The sequence below is a fragment of the Rhinoderma darwinii genome, chromosome 10 (assembly GCF_050947455.1).
Source record: "Rhinoderma darwinii isolate aRhiDar2 chromosome 10, aRhiDar2.hap1, whole genome shotgun sequence".
Classification (NCBI taxonomy): domain Eukaryota; kingdom Metazoa; phylum Chordata; class Amphibia; order Anura; family Rhinodermatidae; genus Rhinoderma; species Rhinoderma darwinii.
In genome coordinates this window covers 35,975,383-35,990,961 of record NC_134696.1, presented here as the reverse complement: position 1 = coordinate 35,990,961, position 15,579 = coordinate 35,975,383, and the positions used below count along the sequence as shown (strand labels likewise).

The 15,579-nt window shown below is 41.5% G+C and overlaps 1 protein-coding gene across 1 annotated transcript in view; it reads right to left on the bottom strand.

The window, feature by feature from the left end:
• TTC12 (tetratricopeptide repeat domain 12) overlaps window positions 1-15,579 on the bottom strand; it is a 103,795-nt gene that overhangs the window by 60,199 nt on the left and 28,017 nt on the right. The window lies entirely within an intron of this gene.

Below are 15,579 nucleotides of genomic sequence, written 5' to 3'. Positions count from 1 at the left end.
GCTCTAACCAGAGTAGAAGGAGAAGTGGGAGGCCCCGCTGCACAACTGAGCAACAAGACAAGTACATTAGAGTCCCTAGTTTGAGAAACAGACGCCTCACAGGTCCTCAACTGGCAGCTTCATTAAAGAGGCTCTGTCACCAGATTTTGCAACCCCTATCTGCTATTGCAGCAGATAGGCGCTGCAATGTAGATTACAGTAATGTTTTTATTTTTAAAAAACGAGCATTTTTGGCCAAGTTATGACCATTTTCGTATTTATGCAAATGAGGCTTGCAAAAGTACAACTGGGCGTTTTGAAAAGTAAAAGTACAACTGGACGTGTATTATGTGCGTACATCGGGGCGTGTTTACTACTTTTACTAGCTGGGCGTTGTGCATAGAAGTATCATCCACTTCTCTTCACAACGCCCAGCTTCTGGAAGTGCAGACACAGCCGTGTTCTCCAGAGATCACGCTGTGTCGTCACTCACAGATCCTGCATCTTGTCAGACGAGCGAGGACACATCAACACCAGAGGCTACAGATGATTCTGCAGCAGCATCGACGTTTGCAGGTAAGTCGATGTAGCTACTTACCTGCAAATGCTGATGCTGCTGCAGAATCAACTGTAGCCTCTGGTGCCGACACGATGCAGGACCTGTGAGTGACGTCACAGATCTGCACTGCCAGAAGCTGGGCGTTCTGAAGAGAAGTGGATGATACTTCTCATCAGAAAGCCCAGCTAGTAAAAGTAGTAAACACGCCCCGATGTACACACATAATACACGCCCAGTTGTACTTTTACTTTTCAACACGCCCAGTTGTACTTTTGCAAGCCTCATTTGCATAAATACGAAAATGGTCATAACTTGGCCAAAAATGCTCGTTTTTTAAAACTAAAAACGTTACTGTAATCTACATTGCAGCGCCTATCTGCTGCAATAGCAGATAGGGGTTGCAAAATCTGGTGACATAGCCTCTTTAAATAGTACCCGCAAAACCCCAGTGTCAACGTCTACAGTGAAGAGGCGACTCCGGGATGCTGGCCTTCAGGGCAGAGTGGCAAAGAAAAAGCCATATCTGAGACTGGCTAATAAAAGGAAAAGATTAATATGGGCAAAAGCACACAGACATTGGACAGAGGAAGATTGGAAAAAAGTGTTATGGACAGAAGAATTGACGTTTGAGGTGTTTGGATCACACAGAAGAACATTTGTGAGACGCAGAACAACTGAAAAGATGCTGGAAGACTGCCTGACGCCATCTGTCAAGCATGGTGGAGGTAATGTGATGGTCTGGGGTTGCTTTGGTGCTGGTAAAGTGGGAGATTTGTACAAGGTAAAAGGGATTTTGAATAAGGAAGGCTATCACTCCATTTTGCAACGCCATGCCATACCCTGTGGACAGCGCTTGATTGGAGCCAATTTCATCCTACAACAGAACAATGACCCAAAGCCCACCTCCAAATTATGCAAGAACTATTTAGGGAAGAAGCAGGCAGCTTGTATTCTATCTGTAATGGAGTGGCCAGCGCAGTCACCAGATCTCAACCCCATAGAGCTGTTGTGGGAGCAGCTTGACCGTATGGTACGCAAGATGTGCCCATCAAGCCAATCCAACTTGTGGGAGGGGCTTCTGGAAGCATAGGGTGAAATTTCTCCCGATTACCTCAGCAAGTTAACAGCTAGAATGCCAAAGGTCTGCAATGCTGTAATTGCTGCAAATGGAGCATTCTTTGACAAAAGCAAAGTTTGAAGGAGAAAATTATTATTTCAAATAAAAATCATTATTTCTAACCTTGTCAATGTCTTGACTATATTTTCTAGTCATTTTGCAACTCATTTGATAAATATAAGTGTGAGTTTTCATGGAAAACACAAAATTGTCTGGGTGACCCAAAACTTTTGAACGGTAGTGTATATATATGTAAAAGAAGTACCGCAGATGGATCTCATGGCCATTATAATAGGGCCAGCTCTGAAATTTTAATTAACTCAATTTAAATTACACTCTGTTTATCTGAGCCCCCAGAGACTTGAGAGTTAGTAAAAAGATTACATATATAGGAGCAGTTTGTAGTTAAAATGGCTTTTATTAAATTTCCATTGACTGTGGGGGGGACTGAAATTGAATTGCAAAGTACTTAAATGACTTTCTATTGCCACCCAAGGTGTGCGCAGAATTCAGAATAAGAATTTGTCAATAAACAGACATTTTTTTATTCAATTGCTAAAGGTATTAATCCTTTAATTGTAGGATTTAAAAGCATCCCAGCAGTTCAGTTTATTTTTTCGAATATGTTTTTCATGAAGTTGACTGGGGATTTCTGAGTAAACACCAGCCAGTTTGTTTAACTCAAAATATTCTTTTAATAAATGCCTTTGGAAATAATATCTCATAAAGTCAGTATATTAACCACAATCAAAAACCTTTAGACGTTTTCTGTTGGCTACCAACATTCCATTGCTACCAACATGATTGCTATGTTGCCATCGTTATTCTATAAGGTTTATACAATGAAGCCTCCTCAGAACACCACCTCGATGACAGAACCCCCCCCAAAGTGGCATTCACTAAGAAGTTAGGCCTGTCCTGCTTTTCATTTCTATGTTGTGCTGCAGTTTATTGCACTGTAGCGATTCTTTATTTAGTACAGGTGTGGTGGATGATGGTTGGTTCGCTGGTGGTTTAAACTACTTGATGCAAGACTCCATCTTGGTTGGTGTTATGCTGTGCCATAACTGCACCAGCACATTGTAGCGCAGCTAAGCCGCGGTCTCATGCTGGGAACGACACTTATTGTATAAACTGCTGCTGTTCCCTCCAAGAGTATTAAGTGAGTGGGTAGAAGTGGAGGAACCTGGTGTAACGAGTGAGCTGCTGAAGCTGTGTGTGGTGTGGTGTGGTGCGTGTCACAACACAAGCTGGTGGACTGTAGTCTGTGGGTCCTGGAGCTGGATACGGTTAATAGACAGGAGCCTCCCTGTATGTGTGCAGTCACGTGAGCTGTTGTCTGTGGGTAACGTGCGACATTAGACAGTGGAGTAGAGCAGCCAGTGCAGTCAGTTGCAGCTTAGTAGGACTGAATTTACCGGACGTCCCCAGCATCAGGGAGGAGTGCCCTTGACTCTATCCAACAAATAAAAGGGGCCAGCCATTAACCTCCAGCCTGAACCGCAACTTGAAAGAACGGTCCCTTTAAGGCTGAGAAGTTACATAGTTAGCACGGTTGAAAAAAGACACATGTCCATCAAGTTCAAGCAAGGGATGGGAAAAGGGAAGGTAAAAATTTCTACGCATAGGAGCTAATATTTTTTTGTTTCAGGAAATTATCTAAGCCTTTTTTAAAGCCATCTACTCTCCCTGCTGTGACCAGCTCCTGCGGTGACTATTCCATAGATTCACAGTTCTCACAGTAAGGAAGGATTGTCGCCTCTGCAGGTTGAACCTTTTTTTTTTTCCAGACGGAGGGAGTGCCCCCTTGTTTTTTGAGGGGGTTTTACATGGAACAGGATTTCACCATATTTTTTGTATGTGCCATTAATATATTTACATAAGTTAATCATGTCCACCCTTAGTCGTCTTTTCTCAAGGCTAAATAGGTTTAATTCTTTTAATCTTTCCTCATAACTTAGATTCTCCATGCCCCTTATAAGGTTCACTGAATTGACAACTGAGTAAAAAGATATCTTTAATAGTAACTAGTTTAAAAACAGGGGTAACACACCACTGTAACATAAGCCCCACCGTGAAAATTTAAAAAATGTATTAAACAAGGAAACACTGAGTTATTATGATACCTATATCTCTGTGTATAAACGATATTTGTAGGAATCAGCATATACCCAGGGCACAACAGTAGTACAAGCCCTAATTATAGCATAGGTGTCCGACAATTACGGATCTCCTAACGCTGGGTTTCACACAATATATTGTCCCCAATGCACACATTCCTTAAACATTAAAAGACCCTACGCGTTTCAGATACTCATCCTCAGGGGTCCGTATCTTGGTAACTCTGGCCTCATCACCAGCGATATTAGTATTTCAACAGCGGATATTCCGCTGTGCGTCACGGGAAGATGCACGTATCGATGTCAACGGCATACTCCATAGCAGGCGCTAGGTTACTATAAACGCTAAACTCCACCCATCGTGTACGGCGGCAAAACATGAATTGACCAATCACAACACCCTCTCAATTCGTGACACCTGCCCATGTGACCCCCCGCCGTCAGCTGACAGCCAGGGGTCATCATCGGCCGCATCAGGCCGAACGCGCAGGCGCAGTGGAAGCCAAGGACGTGTCGCCCGGACTGCCAAACACGAGGAGGTAAGCGCTAAAAGATAATATATTGTAAGTATATCTTGCGGCACAGTGTACCACCGCAAGTGGGCAACCTCACAAAGCAACTCAAGAGAAAAAGACACATATGAGGTGGAAGAAATTGCTGAGGTCCCTATTCCTTAGAAAAACTGACAAAACGATCTCTTTGTATGTTGGCTAACAAGTATAGCCATCTCAAATAAGTAATGCACAAATGCAGATAAACACTCACCCACCCCAGGGTGAAACACCTATAGGGGGATGGTATCACACATTTTAAATAAAACATGTATAGTTAGTCTGCTCATTTAGACCTAGTGGTTGTATGCATTCCAGTCTGTGGATCCACTGCGCTTCCTTCCGTAGAATCAGGTTATCCCAGTCCCCTCCTCTCTTGGGGGGTCTGACAAGTTCAATTGCTTGAAATTTTAACACTGCTGCCTGGCCTTGGTGTTTTACATGCACGTGCTTAGATATTGGAGTGTCCCTACCATGAATAATGTCTCCAACATGCTCCCTAATACGACGACGAAATTGTCGTGCTGTTTTACCCACATAATTTAGGGGGCATGGGCATGTAATGAGGTAGACTACTCCAGCTGTCTTGCAATTGACATAGTCCCGAATATTGTATTGTTTTTGGGTGACAACACTGGTAAAGCTATTTCCTTTAAGAATGAAATCACAAGCTTTACAACCACCGCATCTAAAAGTGCCTGGTGTTTGTCTATCCAGCCATGTACCCCTAGGTGAAATGGGGTCAAAACAGCTGTGCATGACTCTGTCCCTTATATTTTTCCCTCTCCGATACGTGACAGAAGGCCTCTGTGTGATCTGATCTGCTAGATCTATATCAGAACTGAGAATACGCCAATACCTATTCAGTATCTGCATAATGTCATTCTGTTTTGAGTCATAGGTGCCTATGAGTCTGGTAACTTGTTCCTCTTTCCGTTTTTTAGGGACCAGAAGACATTGCCTATCTGCATCCCTAGCTCCCTCATAGGCCTTTCTAATAACACTCTTGGGGAAACCTCTATCCTTCAATCTTGTTTTGAGTTCCTGGGCCTGGCACTCAAAATCACCCATAGAGCTACAGTTCCTACGTACTCTCATAAATTGGCCCTTCGGAATGCCACGTTTGAGGGAATAAGGATGACAGCTATTCCATTGCAAAAAACTATTTGTTGCTGTCTCTTTCCGATGTACCTTTGTGCGAATTGTACCTCCTTCCGTTTTTATGATTTTCAAGTCTAGAAAGGACAGTTCATTCTCACTGATCTCACATGTAAACCTAAGTCCTACATCATTTTTATTGAGGGCTGCTACGAACTTATGGAACTCGTCTACTGAAGAGTTCCAGAGAATAAGCACGTCATCAATATATCTAATCCACAGTCCAACGGATGAAGTCCAATTTACAAATTTGTCACCAAAAACAATTGTCTCCTCCCACCAGCCAAGAAATAGATTTGCATAGGTGGGAGCAGCGGGACTCCCCATTGCAGTTCCACATTGCTGATGAAAGATCTTATCTTCAAATATAAATATATTTTTTTCAAGAACAAACTGTAATAACTGCAAAACAAATTGGTTATGAGCAGCAAACTGTGTGCCTCTTGATCCCAAAAAGTACTCAATCGCTTTATAGCCACATTTGTGAGGTATGGATGAATACAAAGCCTCAACATCCAAACTAGCCAGGATTGTATCTTTCTCCAGAGAAATACCATCAATCTGTTTCAAGACGTCCATGGTGTCACGTACATATGATGTAAGACTTAAGACAAAGGGGCGCAACACCTGATCAACATAAGTACTCACATTTTGAGTTAAATTGTTAATGCCTGAAACAATGGGTCTGCCACGTAAGGGAGGATACCCTTTGTGGATTTTGGGCAGGCTATAGAAACACGCCATAACAGGAAATTGTGGGTACAGGAACCCAAACTCTCCTGCACTAATCAAGGATCTGCTCTTTGCATCACTCAGAATGCTCAGCAACTCCTTCTTGAATAGTGCTGTGGGGTTATCCTTTAAAATGGTGTAACAATTATGGTTAAACAATATGTCCTCACACATTTTTTTATAATCATCCCTACTCATGACCACAATGTTACCACCCTTATCAGATGCTTTTAACACGATGTTCTGTTTTTTCTCTAGAGTGGTCAGAGCTAATCGTTCGGACCAGGACAAATTGTTATCCATGCCCCTACTATCCTGACTAAGATTTTTGATCTCATCTCCCACCATATCCACAAATAAATCCACATTGGTAAAATCTCCTATAGGTGGCAGCTTTCTACTCTTCATTTTTAGGTTGGTAAAGGGACCTAGACCTGGAGCTCTTCCAGATTCCTCTAATAACCCCTCCAAGGCTGCAAGGCCTTCCATATCAGACTCTTCCAACCCAAGTTCCATACATTTTTTTCTATTATGATGTTTGAAAAATTTAATCCATTTGAGTTTACGAGCAAATAAATTAAGATCTTTTATCCACGAGAAAGAGTCAAATTTAACTGTGGGGACAAAGGAAAGTCCTTTCTCTAATAATGTGTTCTCTGATGCGCTCAAATTATATTCAGATAGGTTAATGATTTGTAGTCTATCCATATTTTTTCCCTTCATTAATCCTTTTGTCCCCTCAGCATATAGCGGGAAATGGGAGGATTGTTGGCTAAAAAATTATTGCCACTATTAGAAGAGGCTCTACCACGGCCTCTATTTCTACCTCTAGCTCCTCCCCTAAACTTTTGTTTCCCACCGCTACCACCGAAAAATGGGCCCACTCTTTCAGAGTCTGTGGTTTCACTCTCTGATGTGGAAGGGTCAGATTCCCTCGGCCCCCTATTGGTCTGTTGATATTGTTGTTGTTGTGTATGGACAAAATCATACGCTTTTTTCTCCCTAAATTCCTGTAGATCTCTCTGGAATTGGAAGTGTTTGCGTTCCTTAAGATGATTGGTAAATCTCTCTAAAGTTTGTTGAAGGATTTTATCCCGTTTATCAAAACCAGGGGTATCTACCAGGGATTTAGCTGCCTCAATCTCTTTTTTAAGCTCAGCACTAATAAAGTCGAACTGAATTTTTTCCTCCTCTACCAAAATCTGCATAAGCCTAAGTGAACTCCCTGTAATCTCCTGTTCCCACCTTTCTTTTATATTGGCAGTTTTTAATCTCAATGCTGGGACAATGGGGACCCTGAGGCCTCTGGGAACTATCTTGTTCTTTAAATAATTTTCCAGACTCTGGATCTCCCACCAACTTCTCGTATAATCTTTATGCAATCTATTAAGGTTTTTAAAGGTAGATTTAAGAGACACACCCTGAACTGTATACACCAGTTCACATTCAGAGAAAACACTTTTAGCCTCACTCATCCACCCTTCTGTATTTAAATCTGAGAGTGCAAAGGCCGCCATACCCAGATAAAGCAAAATTATTGACTGTATAGATTAAATATAATTTCACTGTATAGTTAGATAGAATCTAATTGTGCTCTCACAATAAAAAGAATTTTAATTATAAGGTTCACTGAATTGACAACTGAGTAAAAAGATATCTTTAATAGTAACTAGTTTAAAAACAGGGGTAACACACCACTGTAACATAAGCCCCACCGTGAAAATTTAAAAAATGTATTAAACAAGGAAACACTGAGTTATTATGATACCTATATCTCTGTGTATAAACGATATTTGTAGGAATCAGCATATACCCAGGGCACAACAGTAGTACAAGCCCTAATTATAGCATAGGTGTCCGACAATTACGGATCTCCTAACGCTGGGTTTCACACAATATATTGTCCCCAATGCACACATTCCTTAAACATTAAAAGACCCTACGCGTTTCAGATACTCATCCTCAGGGGTCCGTATCTTGGTAACTCTGGCCTCATCACCAGCGATATTAGTATTTCAACAGCGGATATTCCGCTGTGCGTCACGGGAAGATGCACGTATCGATGTCAACGGCATGCCCCTTATTAGCTTCGTTGCTCTTCTTTGTATTTTTTCCAACTCCAGAGCATCCTTTCTATGAACTGGAGCCCAGAACTGAACTGCATATTCTAGATGAGGCCTCACTAATGCTTTGTAAAGTGGTAATATTATATCCCTGTCCCACGAGTCCATGCCTCTTTTAATACACAACAATATCTTGCTGGCCTTTGAAGCAGCTGATTGACATTGCATGCTGTTATTGAGTTTATGATTTACAAGTACACCCAGATCCTTCTCAACAAGTGACTCCCCCAGTTTAGCTCCCCCTAGGACATATGTTGCATGCAGGTTGTTGGTACCCAGATGCATAACTTTACATTTATCTACATTAAACTTCATTTGCCAAGTGGACACCCAAACACTTAGTTTGTTTAAATCCACTTGCAATTCACGAACATCTTCCATAGACTGAACATAACTACATAGCTTGGTGTCATCTGCAAAAATAGAAATAGTGCTATTAAACCCATCCTCTATGTCATTAATAAATAAGTTAAATAATAGTGGTCCCAGCACGGAACCCTGGGGTACACCACTTATTACCGGGGACCATTCAGAGTAGGAATCATTGACCACAATTCTCGGTACGGTCCTTGAGCCAATTCTCAATCCAATTACAAACTATACTTTCTAAACCTATAGTCCTTAATTTACCGATTAGACGTCTATGAGGAACAGTGTCAAATGCCTTTGCAAAGTCCAAAAACACTACATCCACAGCGGCCCCTCTGTCTAGGCTTCTGCTCACCTCTTCATAAAAACAAATCAGGTTGGTTTGACAGCTTCTGTCCTTAGTAAATCCATGCTAGCTGTCACTTATAATACTATTTTTTGTCATATAATCCTGTATATAGTCCCACAATAGCCCCTCAAACATTTTCCCCACGATGGATGTTAAACTTACTGATCTATAATTACCCGGGGAAGACCTAGAGCCCTTTTTGAAAATAGGCACCACATTTGCCCTGCGCCAGTCCCTAGGCACTATACCAGTCACTAGAGAATCTCGAAATATTATGAAGAGGAGGACAGAAATAACTGAACTAAGCTCTTTAAGAACTCTAGGGTGCAACCGATGTGGTCCCGGGGTCTTTTGTACATTTATTTTGTTTTATTTAGCTTGGACCATATCTACATTCATCCAATTCAGTATATCAACTGATATATTAACAACTCTGCCTTCTCTTGATCCCCTGTGACCAACTCCCCATTACCACTATCTAGGGGTCCCTTATGTTCAGACCTTGGATTTTTTTGCATTTATATACTTAAATAATTTTTGGGGATTTGTTTTACTATCCTTGGCCAGTCACCTTTCATTTTGTATTTTTGCTGATTTTACTATCTTTTTACAGTTTTTATTAAGCTCTTTTATAACTTAAAAAGGCTACAGCTGTACCCTTAGATTAGTATTTTTCAATTTCAATTTTTTTCTCATGTATTGCCATTTCACAGATGGTGTAAGCCATGTGGGGTTTCATTTTAGTCGTTTATACTTGTTACCTATAGGAATAAATCTTGCACTATAATTACCCAGAGTACATTTGAAAATCTCCCATCTATCATTTGTACCATTATTTGACATTAGTTCTTCCCATGTCCTAAATTGCAGCCCTCATCCTGGGGAAATTGGCCTTCTTAAAATTAAGTGTTTTTGTCCTCCTAGCCTGTGTTTGTTTTTTACAGTATAGGCAAAATGTAACTATATTGTGATCACTGTTACCGAGGTTTTCACGAACATTGTAATTTCCAACAAGCTCTGCATTATTAGAAATGACCAGATCCAACAGAGCTTCACCTCTAGTAGGGTCTTCCACAAACTGGCCCATAAAATTTTCCTACAACAGGTTGAGGAAATTTCTCCCCTTTGCAGTTGAAGCCGAACCTTGACATCAATTAATATCTCGGTAATTAAAATCTCCCATTATAACTACAGTACCCCCCTGTGCAGCCTGCTCCATTTGTTTATATATTTGACCTTCTATCTCTTCAGTTATATTGGGGGGTCTATAGATTACACCAAAAGTAATTTTTTCAGTGTTTACCTCCCTTTGTAATTCCACCCACAAGGTTTCAACTTCCTCACAGTCTTCACCCTCTAATGTCTCATTCAAACTCACCTTCATATCACTTCTCACATACAGACATACACCACCACCTTTCCTATTTGTCCTGTCTTTCCGAAACAGTGTAAAACCCGGTAGATTTACAGCCCAGTCATGTGAAGAGTCTAGCCATGTTTCAGCAACACCAACTATATCTATATTTTCTTCCAGTACCAAGTCCTCCAGCTCCTCCATTTTGCTTGCTAGACTTCTGGCATTTGTGAACATATACTTTAACTTGCCTTTAATTTTTTTTAAGTTTCAGTTTCAAAAATGTGATTATTTGCTATTGTTTGGGCATTTCTATATTCATTGCTGTTTTGTAACAAAAGGATCTCCTTATCCTGTTGTCTAGTCCTCTCCCCACAGTCTGTTTCTCCCCCCACCAATATAGTCTGACCCCTCTCTAACCTGACTACCCCTTTATTTTCTACATTGACCTCCCTCCTCAGCCCTAGTTTAAATACCCCGTCACCCCAGCTAGAATTCTCTCCCACAGCACAGCAGATCCCCTTCCATTTAGGTGCAAATCATCTGCAGAATACATTTTGTACCCCAATGAAAAGTCAGCCCAGTGCTATAGGAACCCAAAGCCTTCTCTTCTACACCAAGACTTAAGCCATGCATTTAACTCCCTGAGCTCCCGCTGTCTTTCCTGTGATGCACATGGCACAGGCAGTATTCCTGAGAATACAACATTGGAGGGCCTTCCCTTCAGCTTGTAGCCTAGTTCCTTAAAATTATTCTTACACCTGCTCCATCTACCATTTATTCTGTCATTGGTACCTACATGAACCACAACAGCTGGTTCATCACCAGCCCCTCCCAGTAATTTATCTACCTGTTCCACCACATGCCGAACCCCGGCACCAGGGAGACAGCAAACCATTTGTTTGAGGTGGTCTTGGCGAAAAATTATTCTATCTGTCTTCCTGATTATAGAATCCCCTACAACTACCAATTGTCTTGCCTTACCTGCATTACCATCCCGCCGACTACTAGCTGGGCTGTTCTCCCAGCTGTTAGGGAGATCAGTATCCACTAGGGCTGCCATTTCTGAGACTGACACCCTAGCATCATCACCCAACTTGGCAATTTTGCTTGGAATATCAAAAACAGGATTGGCCTTCCTTTTTTTGGACCCCTTTCTACTGCCCCTAACTACATTAACCCAGCTACTTGCCTGATCCTGCTGACCCATGTCTTCACCCTCCAGTTCTACCCTACTAACTGCTTGCTCAATGAGCAGCATGCTCTGCTCAAGATTGTCTATCACCCTCAGTGTTGCATTTTTGCTCCTCCAGATCTCTAATGCGAGCTTCCAGGTGAACAACATGCTCACATCTGCCACAGAGGTATTCACCCTGGAACTCCAGCTCCAGACATGCATACATATGGCAAACTGTGCACTGAAGAAAACCTCCAAACTTGCTATCCATTATCCCAGTTACAAAAAAACAGTGAACAATTGTTAAAGTAAAAGAAAAGAAGAGTACTTACAGGGGCTTTAACTACTCTGTTTATATCCGGTTTAGTAACTCCACTTGATATACAAACCACTTTATTTTAGCAAGCCAAAAGAGAGCAAGCTCTACAGAGGCCTGAGTGCTTATTTATACCACCTGAGAGCAGTTAACCTCTCCCCTAGTCAGCTGCACAGCAGGACAGAAGCTAAGAAGGAAAAAAAGTGTTTTAAGTTGTGCCAGTTTTGCAAAGTTCTATTAGCAAGCACTCAATTCATATATCACACACAGTATCCCACACAATACCCCACACAAGAACACAGAAAGTTAATCCGGTTTAGTAACTCCACTTCTTATACAAACCACTTGATTTAGCAAGCCAAAACAGAGCAAGTGTTCATTTGCTGGCTGTGGCCAGCTGTGTTGCCAGCCCCGGCTTGGTAAGGTTTTTTGTTGTTATGAGATCCTGGTCTCCTGCAAGGGCAGTGCACCACCTTGGGCCCCTATCCTACATGGTGACCATTCTTTTTAACAGGTTCATGATGGGTCCCCCTTTGTTAAGACCACATGCGTCACTTACTTGCACTGCTGTGTCCCACAAAATTAAGAATCTAGCAGAAGACAGGAGGTAGCTAAAGGAGAGGAGGAAGCTAAAAAGCTTTGAATATTTTATCTTGCTGACTGATTGAATGCAGGAAAGAGGGGCAAGACACCGATTGCTGGATGGGAAGGAGACAATTTCTGTAGGCAGCAGACATCAGGAGTTTGGCCCATGCGATAAGCTAAAGCGCAGCCTGCCACTACTTTGTGAGGAAGGAGCCATCCTTTGAATGAAAACATATTAGCAATTCTGGGTGGAAAAAAAATGAGAAGAGAGGCTATGCTGGATACTGAGGAGACAGAAGTCATGCTGGTGGTCATCCTGGAAATTGACAAGAAGAAGGGGGTTATCCTAGTGAAAGAGAAGGAAAGTGGATGGATGGTGGGGACTGAGAAAGAAAGTGGAAGCGACGCTGGAGACTGAGAAGGAAAGTGGATCTACTCTGGGGGCTGAGAAGGATACTATACAGTACTATGCTGAACAGCAATGTTCTAGTAAAACTAAAACGCCCATCCTACATTACAAGTCTCTGGTAGCATAAACTGGGAAGCCACTGATAGAAGACCACTTCAGTATACTGTTTGGATATTGAGTTTATATGTTACACAAATGTTACAAGACTAGGTACAGGGCAGGACAATACTTCCAAGTAGCAGGGAGTTAATGGGATATTAACTACCTAGGACCACTAAAGATGTTACCAATAATGCCTCCACTACCCTTTATTGCCATTAACCCTCTGCCTCCATAGACCACCAGAAAGGCAGGGACATGAGCGGCCCAAGCAAAATTTTCGCACCAGGATCCATAAGCTTTTAGCTTTGCCTCTGACTATGGCATCTGTCAAACATGGCTAAACCAAAATCACAGACCCTTTAGTAAAACATTACTGGAACATAATAACTGTGTAACACCATGGGGGGTGTAAATTCATTTTTTTCTCAAGTATGTTCTTTTGATACTCCAAAGCTTATATAAGCATGGTAAATGGAAGGCTTCATTAGGTTTGGAGATAAAACTTACATGATCCAGAACGTCCCCCCTCCTCCCTAGTTAAGAATCCTTTTTCGCAAACAAGTTATAAATAATCAAATTACTAACGTCAGTAAATACCTGGGTTGTAGAATTTCTACCTCTGGGCATTGTAATTGTGTAGAGCTCAAAATACAAAAGCCCTAAAAAAAGCCCACAACTGGAGGGAAATAATATCAGTAGTAAAAGAAACATAACATAAATTGTCAGGTTTTTGGCTAAGTTGGACACAGAGAACATTGGAATGCAAATATGATTTCCCCCGTAAACAGGTCTTATAAAAGCATACAGTATTGAAAGCAAATGATTGAGCAACAAAGACAATATGTTAAGGCCATGACAGCTGTAGTGCTATACAAAGGAAAATTGAATTCTTTAGATATATAATTGCAGGTTGCTGATATAATGTTTCTTCTTGCCTGCGTCATTTCCGCCCCCACATTTATATATTCAGCCTTCCATTCATATATTTTTTAAAGCTGATGAGACACGTTTACCTGCTCATATCCTATTGCTAACACTATAGCCTACTGATACAAGTGTCTCATCAGTGGATTGAAGAGAAGAATCAGAGGAGGCTCTCATAGGGCAATATGTTTGACAAAAATACATCATTGGAAAAAGTTCCAGGTGGGCAATCTCCCTGCCTCCTAGAGTTGTGCAAAGTTTGGGCACAACACTGATACAGGTGTATGAAGAAGTAATCATCATTAAAGGGAACCTGTCACCAGAATTTCACCTATTAAACCAGCAATACCTGGTGGTAGTGGGTGAAAAATCATTTCTATATAACCTATAATTGTCTTCTTAGTCGGCTCTGTAGCTTTAGTATTCAGTTTTTTAGTGTTCCCACACCTTATGCAAATGAGCAGAAAAGAGTCAAATCTTCGTTTGAAAAGAGTCAAATCTTTGTTTGAAGAGTCATATCTTCATTCCTATTTCCGAGTTTACCCCGCCTCCTTACTTTTGATTGACAGCTCCTCGCCACACAAAATCCTGAGCTTGCGCATTGATGTCCTACTCTGGTATGTGCGTACAACTGGACACCGGATTATTACGATAAAAGGCGCAAAATGTTTGCAGACCGTTATTTACATTCAGAGGAGGAGTTTAGGAGGGGGAATAACGGCAATGAACTTTTGATAGCAGCGGCCAGGGAGGGATAAGTAAAGTTCAATAGGTGAAATGCTGGTGACAGGTTCCCTTTAAGGAATACTTGACTGGTGCTCTGCTCCCGAAGGCTATTCCATACAATACAACCAAATAACTATCCACCAAATATGAGTAAAACAAAATTGGTATTTGTGGGTGTTGTCAATGCAGGTTGTATTCAGTACTACACATTTTCGGGATTGATCTAATCCCTCCTTTAGGTTCAGTTTAGCCTGAAGAAGGAATAAAATCAAACCTGAAAGGCATATTACATGTTATGTCTGACCCCACGGCTGCCACTTTACAACAGCCAACCGTATCATGTCCTCGGAGGCATTTGAGTAGAGAAATATCCCGCTTAACACTTTAATAAAATTGTAGGGATTAGTTTAAATTAGGAGCTTCTCAACTGATATAGAAATGGCTTTCAGGACAAAACATGTTTGGCTTGAATAGAGGCATAAAACAGATAAATGAGAAATATTCTTTGGGGTTGAGAACGTACTCCCATTATCAGTCACTGCAGTACTGGCGATTATGGTCATGTAGTAATGCAAAGCATGCTCATGAATACAGGAACCTTCACTGTGGGGGTATGTGCACACGCTAGCTTCCTTTTACGTCTGAAAAGACAGACTGTTTTCATGAGAAAACAGCTGCGTCATTTCATACGTAAAAGCTCCTCCTCGCATTTTGTGAGGCGTCTTTGACGCCCGTAATCTTGAGCTGTTCTTCATTGACTTCAATGAAGAATGGCTCAAATTACATTTCAAAGAAGTGTCCTGCACTTCTTTGACGAGGCAGTTATTTTACGCGTCGTCGTTTCACAGCTGTCAAACGACGACGCGTAAATGACAGGTCATCGGCACAGTACGTCGGCAAACCCATTCAAATGAATGGTCAGATGTTTG